Raw genomic sequence first — 19152 nt, forward strand, 5'->3', positions numbered from 1 at the left:
GCACACGACCTAGTTATGGACCAAAAGCTCTCCTGTCGGCATTCTCCGCCTTTGTAATCCTTTGTAATCCCTAGCGCCCATAAGTCGAGGTCAACTAATGTCTGCCAACGGTCAACTTAAACATTCAAATTAAGGCATATATAGTATTAAGGTATGCATAGTAAAGCATTTTAATTCCGTATTCACAAACAAAATACCTCAGAGTAAAGTCCTCCTCGCGACATGGTATACGTTGAACGGAAATTTACCTTTTTATAAACATTACCAAAGAAAACAATGAATGATATATGGAAGAGTTGAAAAAACAGTCTGCTGGCTGACATCCAAGAAATTTGAAGATACACACACACACACACACACACACACACACACACACACACACACACACACACACACACACACACACACACACACACACACACATACACACATACACAAACACACACGCTGTGGTTAGAGCTCTGGCCTGCCACTACGGAGGTCCGGGTTCGATCCTCGCCCGGGGCTGAAATAATATCAGTATCGCATCGCTGAGGGGTGTTACTCCAACTCTCGTGGGCGGGGAGTTGGGGGTGTGTGTGTGTGCAAGGTCATAGCATTACCCATAGATCGGACCTACGAGCTCTGAGCTCTCTTCCAGGAGGGAAATAGCTGACGATCACGAGTCCAACACGTGATCCAAAGACCAAGTGAATACACACACACACACACACACACACACACGCACGCACGCAGGCACATATATATATATATATATATATATATATATATATATAGATATATAGATATATATATTGATGTCTGTATATGTATATATATATATATTTATATTTATATATATACATATACATGTATTATATATATACATATATATATATATATAGACATATGCATATATGCATATATATATATATATATATATGAATATATATATATACATATATATATATATATATATACTGTATATATATACATATATATATATATATATATATGTGTGTGTGTGTGTGTGTGTGTGTGTGTGTGTGTGTGTGTGTGTGTGTGTGTGTGTGTGTGTGTGTGTGTGTGTGTGTGTGTGTGTGTGTGTGTGTGTGTGTGTGTGTGTGTCTGTGTGTGTGTGTGTGTGTGTGTGTGTGTGTGTGTGTGTGTGTGTGTGTGTGTGTGTGTGTGTGTGTGTGTGTGTGTGTGTGTGTGTGTGTGTGTGTGTGTCAATTTCCTTTAGAATCTTAAAAACTTATATCAAGTCACCTCTGAGTCTACACTTTTTTAGGGAAAACAGATTCATATGTTTTAGCCGATTTTCGTATGATTTATCTTTGATATTTGGAATCAGTTTTGTGGCTCACCGTTGTACTTTTTCCAGTCTGTCAATGTCTTTAAGAAGCAGAAGAGAATATGGACATTCCCCGGGGTTGGAAAAAGGAGAAAGAGGACCTCCTGAACCTCGTGCGGGAATTAAAAAGAGAAAACAAAGACCTGGCGGCTCAAGTAAAAGACCTTCGAGCCAGGCTTAAGAGGAAATGTTGCAAAGAAAACATTATTTATGGATGTAGCCCCGGAGTTCCTTGAGGCGGCATCGTGCCCCTCTGAGGTCGCGCATTTCTGCAATGCGAGCAGATGCGCTTGTGGATCCCCGGACACTGCACGGCCAGTTCCGGAGGAAGTTTTAGTTGACCTCTCGGCACCCCAGACGACACATTTTTAGGAAAGAGGCAGCAACGGTTCGAAAAAGACCAGGAAATACATGAACAGCAGTTTGCCCTTCAAGAGAAAGAAGAAGAGGGTTATGAGGACGAGCAACCGTGTCGAACCGGCATCCGAAAGGGCCATCCCCCGCCATAGAAACTGAAGCCATGGATCTGTCCGAATCCTATGTGTGCTACATAGAACGAGGTCTACAGATATATGTGCAGGACCTGCAGGCACCCACAACCAAGAAGGCACGAGAAGATCACTCTTACCGAACTTCTGCAGTCATAGGATTGGGTGATCTTCACACCTTCGCAGCGGATCAAATGTCTGGCAGTCAGAGTCCGGACACACATCTTGAGTTTTGCCTTCGTAAAAGAACCGAACGGGAGGTGGAACATTGTCGTCATACGCCCGAAGAACCTAAAGGAGTGGTTCAAGAAGCCTAAAAAGGAGGAATGATTGGTGAAGAAAAAATGAAGTAAAATGTATTTCTAAAAGGCAAAAAAGTGGCCTAAATAAACAGTGAATTAATATATATTCATTATGTCATATGCAGACAAGCTGGAAAAGAAAACATTAAAAGGCTGTCGAATCTTATAAAAAAAAATATGTGAAATTGAGTGATTGTCTCCCCCTACTTTCTGAAACTTCCGGAATCACGTTAACAGGGTCTCGAACTAGCAGGTCCTTCAAAACACAGTCGGCGAAGTAATACCGAAATCCTCGTCCACAGCTGTGAAGGCGATGGAGTGGTCTTTGGTGGAAAGCTGGAGGGCGGCGGCTGTTTCGGACGTCCTTGTCGATCTTCACGGGCGGATAGGCCAGCGGAGTGGGACATTGCCATAACCAGTCCAGTCTGTCAACTGGATCAGGTCCTTTTTTGAACCAGAGCTGACCTTGAAGTCTTTGTGGAGCGGCTGTTTTGGACGTCTTGGCCAATCCTCGAGGGCTGATGGGTTGGCATACTGGAACATTGCCATAACCGGTCCAGTCTGTCAGCTGGATCAGGTCCTTCTTTGAAGCACAGCTGGACTTGAAGTCTTCAAGGACCGACAGGGACGGCTGGAGCAGCCGCAGTTTTGAGCTACTACTACGAGCAGTTGTTCGAGCTGTGTCCGGTGGTCACTTCGGCGTTGGAAACGGCAAACGATTAGGGAGCCCCCGAGGGCAGCTGCTGCAACCGGTCACTTCAAAACTTCGGGTTCTCCTCAGCTGAATAAAGTTGTTAAATATAGAAAAAATATGCTTATTTTCTAATTTTTATCAAAAACACAAGCACCCGGACCTTGCTTTGCCAGGTGTGCTTGGCCTACGGCGTAGCTCGCTTCGCGCCCTGCCCTACGGGCAGTTTTAATGTACCAAAATGGGAAAATAAAAGAGTAACAATAAATTCCATAATTTTATTTAGACCTACTACGATTTTGTACATGAAAAATACATTAAACACATAAGTGGAAATTCAAATCTTCCTTCTCTTTCAAACGATGTCCCTCAGTGAAAGGTCTTTAGAATAATCCACTGTGTAAATTTCTTCGGGCATAATCATAGCTACGGTTTCTTCTTCTGTCTTACTGAAAATTGATCTTGGAATGCACACGATGGATTGATCAGGTTCTTCTTCCCCTATTTGCGAAGGAGTCTTCAAAATCTCCCGAAGGAGTCTTCAGTCTCCAAAAGGAGTCGTCAAAGTCTACTGACGTTGTCGTCAAATTCTCCCCTCGTCTCTCTCTCTGTTTCTCTTTCTCGTTAGGTCAATCATAAAGGCAATAAAATTTCGGAAGGTGGTCATAAAAACGCCAGGAAATTTTCAAAACTGAATTTTTTTATTTATGTATATAGATTCTCTTGTCAATATTTCGTAAAGATTCTCATAGCAATATTTCGTAAAGATTCTCTTGGTAATATTTCGTAAAGATTCTCTTGTTAACATTTGGTAAAGATTCTCTTGGCAATATTTCGTAAATATTTTCTCATTAATATTTCGTAAAGATTCTTTTGTCAGAATTCCGTAAAGATTCTCTTTTTCTTGTTAGCACCACTTTCTTTTTCCATGGTAATATTAGTGTTTCCGGTGATGACTCATTTCCGGGTTGGGCCTTGCGTAGGAGGTTGGAAGGTTTAGAGAGAAATATTTTTTTATGTTAGTGGAGTGGAGATTCTCTTGGCAATATTTCGTAAAGATTCTCTTAGCAATATTTCGTAAAGATTCTCTTGGTAATATTTCGTAAAGATTCTCTTGTTAACATTTGGTAAAGATTCTCTTGGCAATATTTCGTAAATATTTTCTCATTAATATTTCGTAAAGATTCTTTTGTCAGAATTCCGTCTGAGTCAGATGTGTCCCCGGGAGTTAGTGTTTCCGGTGATGACTCATTTCCGGAGTAGGAGGTTGGAAGGTTTAGCGAGAAATATTTTTTTATGTATATAGGCGACTCTAGTAGTTTCAGCATAGTTTGCCTCGTTTCTTCGCTACTAGGATCATTTGTGTTTTTCTCACTTCATCATTAACAGTGGGTATTCTAGTATGCTTGTTTGTACTTACCAGATCTTTGAGCATTTGTTTGATTTCAGATATTGCTTCTTTCAAACTATCCATTTCTTTCTTGAGACTTTGAACATTGTTAACACATTCCTTTCCATGTCAATGGGGAGTTACTGCATTTTGTTCTAATAACCTTGTTTGCCCTTAAGTGCTGCTACTCTAGTCCTATTTTCCCAAACATTTACAGGTATACTTGGGATTTCATCGAAATGACTGTTTTCGACCTGGTTCTGAGGTACAAGTTTTTCTTTGGAACTCGCTTCCTGGGCTCGTTTAGGACACAATTTAGAATTTGCATTGTGCGAGCCTCCACAGTTGCAGCATCGTGGTGTTACGTTTACTTTTTCGTTAATTTTATCAATGCATTCTTTGGACGCGTGTCTTTGACCACAATACCCACACCTAAAGCTTTCATTGTATTTCCATGCCATATGCCCCCATTTGCTGCTGCATTTGTAGTATATTACAGGTTCCTCTTTGTAAATATCAATTTTCTTGTCCTCTAAGCACGTTATAGATATTTTATCAGTCACCTGTCCTTTCACGAGTGCGATAAGCTGCAGTTTTTCCACCAATTCCACTTCAATTTTAACGATCCTACGTTTAACTCATACAAATAATCATTATGATCTGCATAAACAGGAAAACTCAAAATGACAACTTTTGTAAGATTTTCGGTCATGTCTGGAACCACCATCTTTATATTTTCAAACCCTTGGCTTGTTAAACGTGTGGCCTATTCTTCCCTTCCTTAAACAACACCTCAAATTGGGGGTGTCTTTTGAATAACCTTAGGGTTCTCTTCATGTTATTATCATTATTATTGTTACTATTGTTATTATTATTATTATCATTATTATTGTTGCCACTATTTTCATTATTTTAATTACTATTTTATTATTGTTTTACTATTATATTATCATTATTTTATTATTATCTTTATTATTATAATTTATGTTATTATTATTTTTATCATTATTTATATTATTATTTTCATATTTTATCATTATTATTGTTTATATATTTATTTTATCAGTACTATTATTATTGTTATTTTTATTATTATCATTATTATTATTATTATTATTATTATTATTATTATCATTATTATTATTATTATCATAATAATTAATTATTATTATTATTATTATCATTATTATTATTACTATTATTATTATTATTATTATTATTATTATTATTATTATTATTATTATTATTATTATCATTATTATTATTATTATTATTATTATTATTGTTATTATTATTATTATTATTATTATTGTTATTATTATTATTATTATTATTATTGTTATTATTATTATTACTATCATTATTATTATTGTTATTATCATTATTATTATCTGTTACTATCAATACTAATATTATTGTTATTAATAATAATAATAATATTATTATTATTATTATTATCATTATTATTATCATTATCATTATTATTATTGCTATTATTATTATTATTATTATTATTATTATTATTATTATTATTATTATTATTATTATTATTATTATTATTATTATTATTATTATTATTATTATTATTATTATTATTATTATTATTATCATTATTATTATTATCGAGTTCTTATCTTGTCGACATGTTTTGTATTGGTTCAAAATGTCGACAAGTTGAAAATTCGATATTGAGCAGATGTCGCATTTTGCAGCAAATGTCACATTTTGCGCAGAATCAAATGTACTTGGCTTGACCCCTGAAAGTCTTTTCGGAAAAGTTTATGAGAGTCGCCAAAAAGATTCTACTCGTGATGTTTTCTTGATTTATTATTTTTTTTTTTCAAGTGTTGATTTGCAAATAAAATTAGAATTTTCTCCAGTTTGCACTTATTAAGATGATATTCAAGTGCGAATGTTTTGTTTCTTTAAAAAGTTCCTGTAGCTTCTTATAGAAATGTCACTCGGAGCCTTTGCCGTCTCTGGGTCCTTGGAAAAATGTTGCCTGGAGCCTTTGCCGCTGGCATGTAACCCAGGCTGGCTACAGGGAAGTTACTCGCTAAAAGCGTGGAAAAATGAGAAGCACTGACTCAATATATGTCAAATGGAGCCAGCGGTTTGCGTCTCATCATTTGATTTTCGTGCAGGAGACCTGGTGTAGCTAACGCCGAAAAAACGCCTGTGAGGGACCTTCCTACATGACCTCCGACAGCGAGGTTTTATGTGGGTTCCTCCTGCATTAGAATCTTGTAGATGCGGCAGCTTTGCTGCACCACACGATATGGAGGCGGTAGTATTGGCCATAAGGTCAGTCCTTTTGGCTGCAGCTGGAAAAGATTTTTCTTACTGCTGGAGCCTCGGCCACTACGTTCAAGTCGTCGTCTCCTGGCGATGGCAAATTGTTGCGCCGCCAAAGACTCAGGGAGCCAAGGGACTTAGTCCCGTTCTTTAAAGCCAAAAAATTCCATGCAGGGCAAAATCAATTTTCCTGCAGGAATTCGGAGGACCCCACCACCTGGAGCCTGGGTCACAGCAATATAATTACTGCGCCTTTTAAAGGCTCTTCGCGTTGTCGCATCGGTCACTCTATTTGGCTCAGGCGGGAAACCCGCCAGCTGACAACGGACTTCTGGCCCCAAAAGTAGTGATCGAAGAAACTAACGACGTATACCAATTTCCATCAGTGTACGCAACGCAGATATGTTCAATATTAGGTGTCATGATATATACAATAACTGAGAGACTTTTTCATTAGTTTACCGGTGTTATATGTGCATATATATATACGTATATGTGTGTGTGTATATATATATATATATATATATATATATACGTATATATGTGTGTATATATATATATATATTATATATATGTATGTGTGTGTGTGTGTGTGTGTGTGTGTGTGTGTGTGTGTGTGTGTGTGTGTGTGTGTGTGTGTGTGTGTGTGTGTGTGTATGTATGTGTGTGTGTGTGTGTGTGTGTGTGTGTGTGTGTGTGTGTGTGTGTGTGTGTGTGTGTGTGTGTGTGTGTGTGTGTGTGTGTGTGTGTGTGTGTGTGTGTGTGTGTGTGTGTGTGTGTGTGTGTGTGTGTGTGTGTGTGTGTGTGTGTGTGTGTGTGTGTGTGTGTATCGGCGAGTACCATAAAATTCATTGTTAGTACTTATTTTGCTTGTCTTTTTTCAATGCTAGCAATATGGAAGATTGAGTAACGGTGATTCACCAAAGTAGCCCAATGTAGCAAACTAATAACAACATTTAGACATACAAATGTCACGTACCATGTTTTGTAAATGAAATGATAGATAGCGTAATAAGAATATAAGTGATAACCACAAAACGAGAAGATAGTGTTTATGTTTTTGAGGAAAGACTATGAATCTGTGGCTAATCTATTGAATGTAATTAGTTAGTGATTTTGATAGTTATAAAAGTAAACTTGGTGAATGCTATATGGATTATGTTTGTGCGTGCACCAAGTTACTTTGAAATTCTACCTGTATATACAGTACAGAAATGATAAGCTTAAGATACATAACAAATATAGAATAAAGGAGATAGGGAAGCTGATAGTTATAAATGTAATGTTGATGAATGCTATGTAAATTATGATTGTGCGTCCAATAAATTACCTTGAAATTGTAGCTGTACATACAGTATACAAATGATAAGCTTAGAATTACAACAAATACAGAACAGACGAGTATGTGTACATGTTAACATATGCATATATACACCAAGTTGATGAATCCTACATAGATTATGTTTATGCATCCAATAAGTTCTTTTAAAATTATAACTTTACATACAATATACAAATGAAGAGCTTAAGAAATGTAGAATGTATACGCAAAGATATATCTCTATGCATATATTGGTGATGCGTGGCAGGCAGGCAGGCAGGCAGGCAGGCAGGCAGGAGATTGTTTTTCAGTCATGTTGTGTGTGCAAGTTATGAAAGCTGAGAAGAGAGAGGAAGAAGTATATCTCCAAGATTGATTGAAGTTAAAATGAAGAGAAAAAACAAAAGGCTGAAGAAGAAGAAGAAGAAGAAAAAAGTGGTAGTTGGTGGTTTTACGATCAGAAAGTAGAGAAAGGGAAGGAAACTAATGCTTACATGTAGATAAGTTGCATATGCAATTGGTGATACAAGGTGACTTGTGAGTCCTGAGAAGGAAAGATAGCGGCAAAGACTTAGAATATATAGAGCGTAATAATAAATAAATATTAACGACAGGTAAGTGAGAAGGTGTGGGAGCAAGAGGGGGGTAGGGGGTGAAAGGTGAAGGTAAAGTTTAGAAAGTGAAGGAAGTGTGAGTGTAATAGTGTGGGGCGGACCCACTTGCATGGCGAGTTTTCTTAATGTTTTATGGTCACCCTGTCTATACTCTAATCAGAAATTCCCTATCTAGCTAATCAATTACATATATGGAATGAAGGGAGGAATTGTTTACTGCTGCACATTTTATATGACTTTAAGTTTGAAACGTGATTTTAATATTGTGAAGTTAGCTATTAAATTAATACAAGTCCTTCCTTCATTTTGCACAAAATATAATGAACATTGACATGAGTTGGGAGCAGGTGTGGCTATATAGTGGCAATGTGCCGTGAGTGTTAATTCAAGTTTTTTAGTATAGGTTATTTTTATTTATATTTTAATCTAATTAATAGTGTGTCACACCTGCTTCCATTTATCTTATAAATATATATATATATGTATATATATATATATATATATATATATATATATATATATTTTTTTTTTTTTTTTTTTTTTTTTTTGTAAGGTAGGTTACGTTTGTTAATATTGGCTAGTGTGCCATATGAATTCTAATACTAGTGCGTTAAGTAAGTATTACACACGTATCCTGTGGATACGTGTGTTTGTGTGAGGCAATGTGCCTTGTGTGATACCTTGATATATGTTTGACGTTAATTTTTATATACGTAACCTTCCTTTTTTTTTTCTTCTTTTTTTTTTCTTTTTTTATCAGCTAGTGGCCGCGGTTATGGTGGAAGGTCAGGATTTTAGCCCAGTATAGTTTTTAATCTGGGCCAGTTTTTGTGTGAGGATTGTGGGGGTGGGGGTATTATATTATATGTAAGTATGTTGTTCCATGCTTTGCTGCTAAGTCTTATGAGTCTTGAGTGTATTGTTTCTTTGTTTGCTGTTTTGTGGAGTTGTTCTTGTGTTTCTAGGTATGGTGGTTTATGTTTGAGTATTTTTCTTAATGTTTTGTTTTGTAATGTTTGCATTTGTTTGATGTATGTGTGTGTGCTTGTGACTGATTATTGGGGAGTATTCTAGTTGTGGTCGTGCTAGTGTTTTGTAGAGTTTTATTTGTGTTTTTGTTGTGAGTCCTCTGAAGCGTCTTAGCCTATTGAGTGTGTTGTTTGTGATTTGTATTCTGTTTTTGATGTGGTATTTTATTCCTTGTGTGTTGATGGTGAGGCCTAGGATGTGTGCTTGTTTAAGGTATGGTATTATGTTGTTGTTTATTTTTATTGGTGCTGGTTGGCGTGTTGAGATAGCTAGTAGTTGGAATTTGTTTGTGTTTGTAGATAGTTTCCATTGTTTTTCGTATGTGTTAATTTTGTTGATTTCATGTTCTGTCTTTCTGGCAAGCATGTGTTTTCCTGTTGTGTTAGGGTATGTGATTATCTGTGTGACGTCGTCTGCGTATTGTATAGTGTAGCTTCCGTGTGAAGGTGGTGGTATGTCTGATGTGTATAAGTTGAATAGTGTTGGGGAGAGAACGCTTCCTTGTGGAACTCCGCTGTGGAGAGGGAAGGCTGGTCCTATGTAGTGGTTTATTTTGATTTTTGCTGTTCTGTTGTCTAGGAAGCTACACAGTGTTTTCGTGATGGTGTCTGGAAGGTGTGTTTGAAGTATTTTGTATTTAAGGCCTTCGTGCCATACCTTGTCGAAAACCTTGGATATGTCGCGTGATATTATGTTGCATGCATGTTTATGTCTTTGTGTGTCTGCGATTGTTTCATATATGATGGCGAGTGCTGTGTGTGTTCCTTTGCCAGGTGTGAATCCATGTTGGTTAGGGTTTAGCATGGAAAGTATCCTAGGCTGAGTGTTTCGTTGTATATGTCTGTGAGTAATTGTATTGTTATGTTTGGTAGATGTGCGAGTATTTGTTTCGTTATTCCTGATTCTCCAGGTGCTTTGTTTTTTGTGTGTTTGATTATGTTTTTAACGTCTTCTAGTTGTATGGGTTGTCCGGTGTAGTTGTCAGTGTCTAGTCTGTCTAAGTCTATGTTTGCGTAAGGTTGTGTTTGTTGATAGTGTTGTGTTATGTGTGTGAGAATTTTGGTTTCGTGGTTTGCGTCAAATTGTGTGTTTTCTTCTGGTGTGATTTGAAATATGTTTTGCCATACCTGTCCGATTGCGTGTTCTTTGTCTTTGGCGTCGTGTAGTTTGTCGTTGTTATGTGTTATGTATGGTGAAGTGTTAGTGTTTGATCTTTGTAGTTTCTTAATTGTGTTCCAGAAGACTTGTGGTTGTTGGGGGTTGAATTTAATGTTTGATATTAATTTGTTCCATGTTTCTTCGTAGTTTGTTTTGTGTTCCTCTAGTATTTGTGTTTGTAATTGTTTGATTGTTTGTGTTGTGTGTGGGGTCCAGTTGTTTTCTATTATGGCTTTGTTTTTTATGTTGTTTGCCTTCCATATTAATTGTTTTAAAGTTTTAGATGTTTTGGGGGTGGGTAGTTGTTTGTGGTGTGTTGTAGGTATACTCTGTGTGATTGCGTTGTGTATTAATTTGTACCAGTTGTCTATTTTGTCGTCTATGTGTTTTGTGTCTTTTAATTGTGTGTTTGTGTTGATTTGTATTTCTGTGTGATTGTATTCTTCTGTTGTTGTTTCTAGTAATGTTTTAAATTTCTTCCAGTCAGCTTCTTTGTATAGTAGTCTAGGTGGTGTGGGAATTGTGATTGCTGTGGTGGAAAGTGTGAAATGTAGTGGTATGTGGTCTGATGAGGTTATGTCGCCTGGGTGTATTCTGTATGTAAGGTGGTGGTGTCGGTTGGTGAATATCATGTCTGGGTTGCCTGTTCCGATGTGTGTAATGCATGTTGGGAAGTCTGGACCGAGGAAGGTGAGGTGGTTCTGTGTTATGAGTTGGTGTATGTTTTTTCCTACGTGATTATTGTATGTGTGTTTTAGTGTTTTATGTTTTGCGTTAAAGTCTCCTATGATGTATGTTGGTTGTGGTTTCTGTGTGATTTTCAGTATGTCTTGTGTTGGTAGGTATGGTCTTCGTGGCGGGAGGTATGTAGTGGCTATGATTATGGGTCCTTTGTTTGTGTGTATTTCTATGGCTAACACGTCTTCGTCAAAGTCGTCTAGTAGTTTGTATTTTATGTTTTGTTTGATGGCTATGGCTATTCCAGCGTTGTCTTCGTTGTAAGTGTTTTGTGTGTGTGTGTTGTAATTAAATATTTTGACTGTGTGTTTACCTATTGAGTTGAGTAGTATGATGTCTGGTGTTTGTGTTAAGTAGTGATTGGTTAGTTGGTTTCTTCTGTGGAATGACCAGTATTGTACGTTGTGTTGTATTATGCGTATTGTGTCCATGTGTGTTTGAGTTATTGGCAGTTGACTGTCCAGTGAGATGTGTCTGTTGGTTTGTGTTTGCGGATGTCGAAGTAACCTTGTTGTGTCTTTTTGTATTTGGCCTCAGTCAGTCTTTGTATTGGGGCTTTAGTCAAGTCAATCAGTTTTTGTCTAATCATGGTGTCTACTGTCTCTTCTGGCATTTCTTTAGTGTATATGTATTTGACCTTGTTGTTTTGTAGGAGTGTGTGTACGTTTTGATGTATTTCTTCGTCTGTCATGTTTATTGTGTTGGGTGTTATGATCTGTATTGTTTCTGTGTTTTCTTCTGTTTTCTTTGTCTTTGTAGGTTGTTCAGTTTCTGATGTGGTGTGTGGCCTTTTATTTCTATGTTCCTCTGTTTCCATTTCTTCTGTTTGTGGTTGAGTGTGTGTTGTGTTGTTGATCATGTTTAGTATAGCTGTGGGTTTTATGACTGAGGGTGGGATTATGATTGTGGGGAGTCCGTTGGCTTTGTAGTATGCGTCAATTGTCTGTTGGTATGTTCCAAGTGTAGCTGCCTCAGTTATGTTGGCGTGTATGATTGCTGTGTTGATTACTGTTAGGTGTTTGAGGTTTATGGGGTTGGGTGTGGGTGCTGGTGAAGATTGTGCAGGATTGCTTGTTGTTATGTTTGCGTATGTAGTGTTTGAGTGTGTGCGTGTGTTCTGCTCTTTGTTTTCTTGTATTTTCTTTTTGATCAAGTCTTTGCGAATCTGGCATCTAGCTGCGTAAGTGGGGTGGTTGAGGCCACAGGCGATACACTTCATGATGGCATTGTGGCAGTTCTTGATTCTATGTTCAGTAGAGGAGCAGTTTGAGCAGATGGTGTAGGTTGTTGGTTGTGGACAGTGTTTAAGTGTGTGGTCATAAGCGTAGCAGCGTGTACATTGTGGGAGGTGTATGTATGTATCCTGGCTTAGTGTGTGTGGGGGGAATGACTGGCTGAATAAAAGTATTCCTTTTTCCAGGCACTTCGTTACCATTGTGGTGTTCTCTAGTTTTGCCTTTATGATAGTTCGGGTGTTGGGAATCTTGATTATGCTGAGTACCTTGATGTGTGTGTTTAGCCGTTCCATTTCTTCCTTAATCGTATCCGGTTCTTCGTTATAGATGTGTTCGTCTACTTGTTTGATAACCTGGGTTCTTTTTGCGTTCAGCTCAGGGGGGTCAACGATCTCAATTCCTTTCTTAGCAAATTCATTTTTGGTTGTCCTTTTGGTTAGCTCTTCAATGATCCTATCTTCCGCTATTGCCGTATGTTGGTTGCTGTTGGTGAATAACTTATGAATAGCTATTTCTAGCTTGGACAAGAGCTTCCAGATGGTATTTCGTTTTGTTTGTCCGGCCGTAGGCCGGCTCTCCCGAATGTTTATACGGCCCATAGCGCCGAAGCGCTTGGGCTTTTAAAATTATGTGTGTGTTAGTTTGTGTGTGTATGTTATGGTTGTGTATGAAAAAGAAAGAAAAATTAGGGGAATTGTGTTGGAGGGGGGGGTCTCAGGGGTACGTACGGTCTATGCTCGCGTGATATAGTGGCCTATCGGTGGTTAAGGGAAAGCGCCGCGTGGGCTGGTACCCGCGTGTCTATTGGCAGAGTTTAGGAATGTCTCGGTCGCCGGGGATTCTTGACCTATGCTGGGTCCGCTAGGTGCGGGAAAGGCCCAGGAGGGGGTTCCCATCCCCACCAGTCGACTGCACAAGTTTTAAGACCAGCAAGGGCAATGTACAGTCGAAAGGGGGGTTGAGAGGGCATACACCGTCAGAGCGAGAGGCGTAGAGTGTGCCTTGGCTCGGGTAACGGTTTGTAGAATGTTTGCGGTTGTAGTTCACGGTGAGTCGGGAGGACCGTACCCACGTCCGTCTCGGGTGGTGTCTCAACACTTTCTGATGATGATAAGGTCATATCATATAGAGCGAAGTGCGTGCGTGGTGTATTTATATGTTTGGAAGTGGTGACCTGCCAGTGAGGGTGAATGAATTAATGAGATGCAAATTATGGTGGATGAAGTGTTGTGTTGAGACGTTGGATCGTGCGTTGCATTTGGGAGATTTGCTGTTTTTCTGTTTGACAGCGGTAGGTGTGGTTGTGGTTGGTAGCCATTGTTAGGTAGGACAAAGGAGATGTAAAGAGCAGCAGCAGCAGCAGCAGCAGCAGCAGCATCAGGCATATTGGTCGGTTCGAGGGAGGGGGGCTGCTTGCGAATTGAACGAGGGTGTAAACAGTGGAAAGTGTTAAGAACCACTGACTTACTTTAAGTGTCAATTGTATCTAAATTGACCACTTGAACAGGTAGTTTGTTGGAAACATTTACAATGCGGTTAAAGAAAAGAAACAAAAGATTGATTGGTGTTTGATCCGTTATGGACTCTTTTGTAGCCATTATTTCTTGTGATAGTACTACGGTCCACAATAAAATAATGGTCTATATTGATATCAACGAAGCCATGAATAAGCTAGATAGACTTAACGCTCTTGATAGGGTTTATTTATTACGAGGTCAATAAGTATTTGTAGTGAAGCTGATTCAGGTTGACCAAGAATCCAAGGACAGAGCAGACAAAGTGAAATATGAGCCGTTTGTTTGTAGTTAAGCTGGTATAAATGAAACAAGAAATGTAGGACAGAAAGAGAAGAGAAGATAAATAAATACCAACAGCAAGCATTTGGTGTTCCCAGGCGGTCACCCATCCAAGTACGTTATAACTAACCAGACCCAACGCTGCTTAATTAACTTGGCTGATCGGGCGAGAAGCGGCGTGTGTCTTCAGAGTGGTATGTATGGCCGTTGGCGCCTATAGTCATATCTTTTCTCAAACTAAACAACATTTTCTGCCTACATGTACACTATCACAACCTTACTTCACTTCATTTTTACACTATAGCATTACCACCAATTGTCTTTTATCTACGTCCCAAGTGTCGTCTCTTTCTTTTCTCCTTTTCATTTTTATTTCTTCCTTACTTGCTACACTGATCATATCAACCATGTCTCTCTTCCTTCTTTAGCTAAATCATCAGCTACATCATTCACAGTGTAATGCTGCTATCCATACAAAAGTTACATTGATTGCATGTCCTTCATTAACTTTTTAAAACAAGGCGGCTGTCATCACTATGGAATTTTAAATCAAGTGCAAGTAATGCACTCTCACTATCTACAAATAAATATAATGATCTTCCTCTGTTAGACGTTAGTTTTAAACTTTCATGTATTGCATATAATTGTGCTGCAGTGCTACCTTCTATTCTTTGGGAATATCGCACTTCATTATTTATAGAATTAATATCTTCATACAATTCCCTAGTCACAATACCACATCCAGCTTTTTCACCGACAACAGACCCATGACACCAAATATTTTTTACATGCCGACAGGAGACCTTTTGGTCCATAACTTGGTCGGATGCGGAGAAAAAACTATAATAATGATGAATAAATAAATATAAATAGATAGAATTATAATGATATAGATAATAACAAATCAAGTCAATAAATGCATAGGTATAGTTAAATAATGAACAAACAGGTAAATAGTAAATAATGATAAATTGATAGATAACTAATAATAAATGAAAATCAAGCAAATAATAATAAACAGAATAATGATAGCAAACAAATAATATCAAATAAATGACAGTCATTACAGCACCTTGCTTAGATGTTTATCTAAACGAATCTTAAAACTTCGAACTGAACTACATTGCACTGCCTCTGCAGGAAGTCTATTCCATTCATTAACCACACGGTTGGCCAAGTTCTTTCTACCCACTTCCAAATTAAATCTATTTTCTGACAGTTTGAGACCATTATTATTTAGTGTGAAAATTTTGTCACTTTTGATGTTGTTAATTCCCTTTAGAATCTTAAAAACCTGTATCAAGTCACTTCTGAGTCTACGCTTTTTTAGGGGGGGGGGGAAGATTCATACGTTTTAGTCGATTTTCGTATGATTTAGTTTTGATATTTGGAATCAGTTTTGTGGCTCACCGTTGTACTTTTTCCAATCTGTCAATGTCTTTAATGAGATTCGGTGACCATACGGAAACAGCATATTCCAAATGTGGACCAACTAACGATTTATATAGCTTGTTAATGAGAGATGGACTTTTGAAGTCAAAAGATCGCGCAATCAGTCCTAGAATCTTATTTGTTTTCTCAGAGGCTGAAATACACTGCTTAGATGATTTTAGATCGTTACTGATAATTACGACTAGATCATTTCCACTATCCACTTTTGTTAACGAATTTCCAAATAACTTGTAATCGTACTTACTGTTATTTTTACCTATGTGCATAACCTTGCATTTACTTGTGTTAAACTTCATTAGCCACTTTTCAGACCATTGCTGTAGTTGATCTAAACCTTCTTGAATATCTAACTGATTTAAGTGATCATTTGCCATTCCGCACACTTTTGTATCATCAGCAAATTTGGAGACAATAGATTTTAGTCCGTGGTCTATATCACTTATATATACTATGAATAGAAATGGGCCAAGAACGGAACCCTGAGCAACTCCACTCGTAACATTTTTCCATCTACAAGTTTCACCATTTAAAACAACTCTCAGTTTTTGATCATTTAACCCATTTCTAGTCCAACTTAATAGGCTACCACTTACTCAATGTGAAGCTAATTTAGTAGGTAGCCTTACGTGGGGGACGGTATCAAAAGCTTATGCAAAGTCTAGATATATTAAACCTATATTGTTTCTTTTGTCATAGTTCGAGATGACTGTGTTGTACAATTCGAGTAAATTAGTCACGCAAGAACGTTTCCGTCTGAATCCATGCTGGCTATCATTTATCAAACAGTTACTTTCTAGATGATGTTCGATAGCATCTCTGATGATAGTTTCTATCATTTTTCCTACGATTAAAGTCAAGCTTATAGGTTTGAGTCTAGACGTACATATGTTTTTAACACGTGATATTTGGCTTTTGGTATTACTAAATGATGTATACATACCAAGATATTTATAAGTCTTCAATTCTGTTCAATTCACCTTTTCTAACTTTACTCCATTTAACCACAACTCTTCATCGTTTGTCATTCTTCTTTTATATCTAGTTTTATGTTCATTTATAACTAATCCCACTATTTTACATACATATTGTAGGTCACTTAAAGCATTACTCATCGACTCTTTAATTTTGCATTGTATAAGGATGTCATCAGCATAAACGATCATTTCAGCTCCGTAGGAAAAGTTGCAACTTACAATTTGATCCATGAGAACATTAAAAAGCATTAGGCTTAACACTCGTCCTTGTGAGGTGCCCAATTCCATCTGACTCGTTCCCTTGAAATAAAACTTTTGCTCTTCTTCTAGTAAGATAGTCTGCTATCCAAGATCAAAATTGACCCTTGATTCCTTTGTTTACTCATCCTTCCAAAATAACATTTTCATTTCCTCTATCAAATGCACCTTTTGAATCAACAAAATGTCTATCATTCGTTTCTGCATTACTCATACATTTAATAACACAATCTGTAGTGCTTTTACCTTTCATATATCTATATAGATATTGACATATTAAATGATCTATCTTATACATTATTTTGCTTAGCACTACTCGCTCCATTATTTTACATAGGCAAGATGTCAATCAACGACATCGGCCTATAATCACAGTTTGTTTGACCTGTGTGATCAGAGCAGTTTTCCATTTTACGGGCAACCCTCCGCTCGAAAATTTGATATTGAAGAGATCTAAAACCGGACTATTTACCATAGTGACGAGACAATTTACTACATTGTAAGTCAACCCATCTTCGCTAGGTGCAGTGCATTTACCATTCCTAACGCTATTCAACAGTTCATCTTTTGTGATAGGAATGCAAGTGTCATCAATTATACACCTTCGATTGAAAACGAATTGCTGCCTCGTGTGACTTATATTTCTTAAAAGTCTAAAAAATCTTCGGGTAGGTTCCTACCTCTTTTGGATATTTCTGCCCAGTCATTCATAAGGTTGTTAGCTTTTTCTTTCGGGTTGGGATGGGCTACTTGCTTTTTCCGTACACTTCTTTCCTTATTTCCATTACTATATATTTCTTTAAGTGTTGTGGATGGATGTCGATATTCTTTCTAAAAAGGAATCTCAATCATTTTCCCTTTTTTTTTTTTTTCTTACGACTCTAGTAGTTTCAGCATAGTTTGCCTCGTTTCTTCGCTACTAGGATCATTCGTGTTTTTCTCACTTCATCATTAACAGTGGGTATTCTAGTATGCTTGTTTGTACTTACCAGATCTTTGAGCGTTTGTTTGATTTCAGATATTACTTCTTTCAAACTATCCATTTCATTCTTGAGACTTTCAACATTGTTAAGACATTGCTTTCCATGTCAATGGGGAGTTAGTGCATTTTGTTCAAATAACCTTGTTTGCCCTTAAGTGCTGCTACTCTAGTCCTATTTTCCCAAACATTTACAGGTATACTTGGGATTTCATCAAAATGGCTGTTTTCAACCTGGTTCTGAGGTACAAGTTTTTCTTTGGAATTCGCTTCCTGGGCTCGTTTAGAACACAATTTAGAATTTGCATTGTGCGAGCCTCCACAGTTGCAGCATCGTGGTGTTACGTTTACTTTTTCGTTAATTTGATCAGTGCATTCTTTGGACGCGTGTCTTTCACCACAATACCCACACCTAAGGACTTCACGGTTGGACACGGTAGGTGGCGGTTGCTTGGATAAGCTCTGCTACTGACCCCCGTTTTTCGCAAGATATACGGTGTTCCTATTATTCGGAGTTGGCCGGAGGCCGTGTTAAAACCCAGTGCATCGTACAGTGTTATCAGTGAACTTGATTATTGTGGAACTTAGCCGGAATAGTGATTTATACTCGGGGAGGGCCTCCCTGATCAAATTCCTCACATCTGCGCATGCGCAGTGCGAGGTGTTTGACACAGGTACCCACATCATGGCCACATCACTCACCTGGTAAAACTGCTCAAGTCACAAACACTGCAAACTTGCCTCGTAAAATGGAATACACAGGTCCCGGCTCCCTTGCAAATATTGAGGTGGATCTTGCATTAAGTGAGGATGACGACCTGTCACTGAAAAACTGGCCTCGTCTCGATTATCACGATCACCGACAAATGACACCTGTCAATCCATCTCCCCAGGCTATGGACTTCACCAACGCTTCCGCAAAGCGTCCTATAGATAGCGATTCCGATGCCAATAGCGAAGAGACATCTCCCGCTGCCAAGGCCACCAAGAGTGACAAGGCTCTGCCTCTACAAGATGCTACCATACCCATTCCATCACGACCTGCTACGCAGAATGCACCTCCCCCACCCCCACCTTCATCTACTTCTCTTGCCTTTGC

The sequence above is a fragment of the Oratosquilla oratoria genome, chromosome 17 (genome assembly GCF_046742065.1).
Source record: "Oratosquilla oratoria isolate Oo_2021 chromosome 17, ASM4674206v1, whole genome shotgun sequence".
Taxonomy (NCBI): Eukaryota; Metazoa; Arthropoda; class Malacostraca; order Stomatopoda; family Squillidae; genus Oratosquilla; species Oratosquilla oratoria.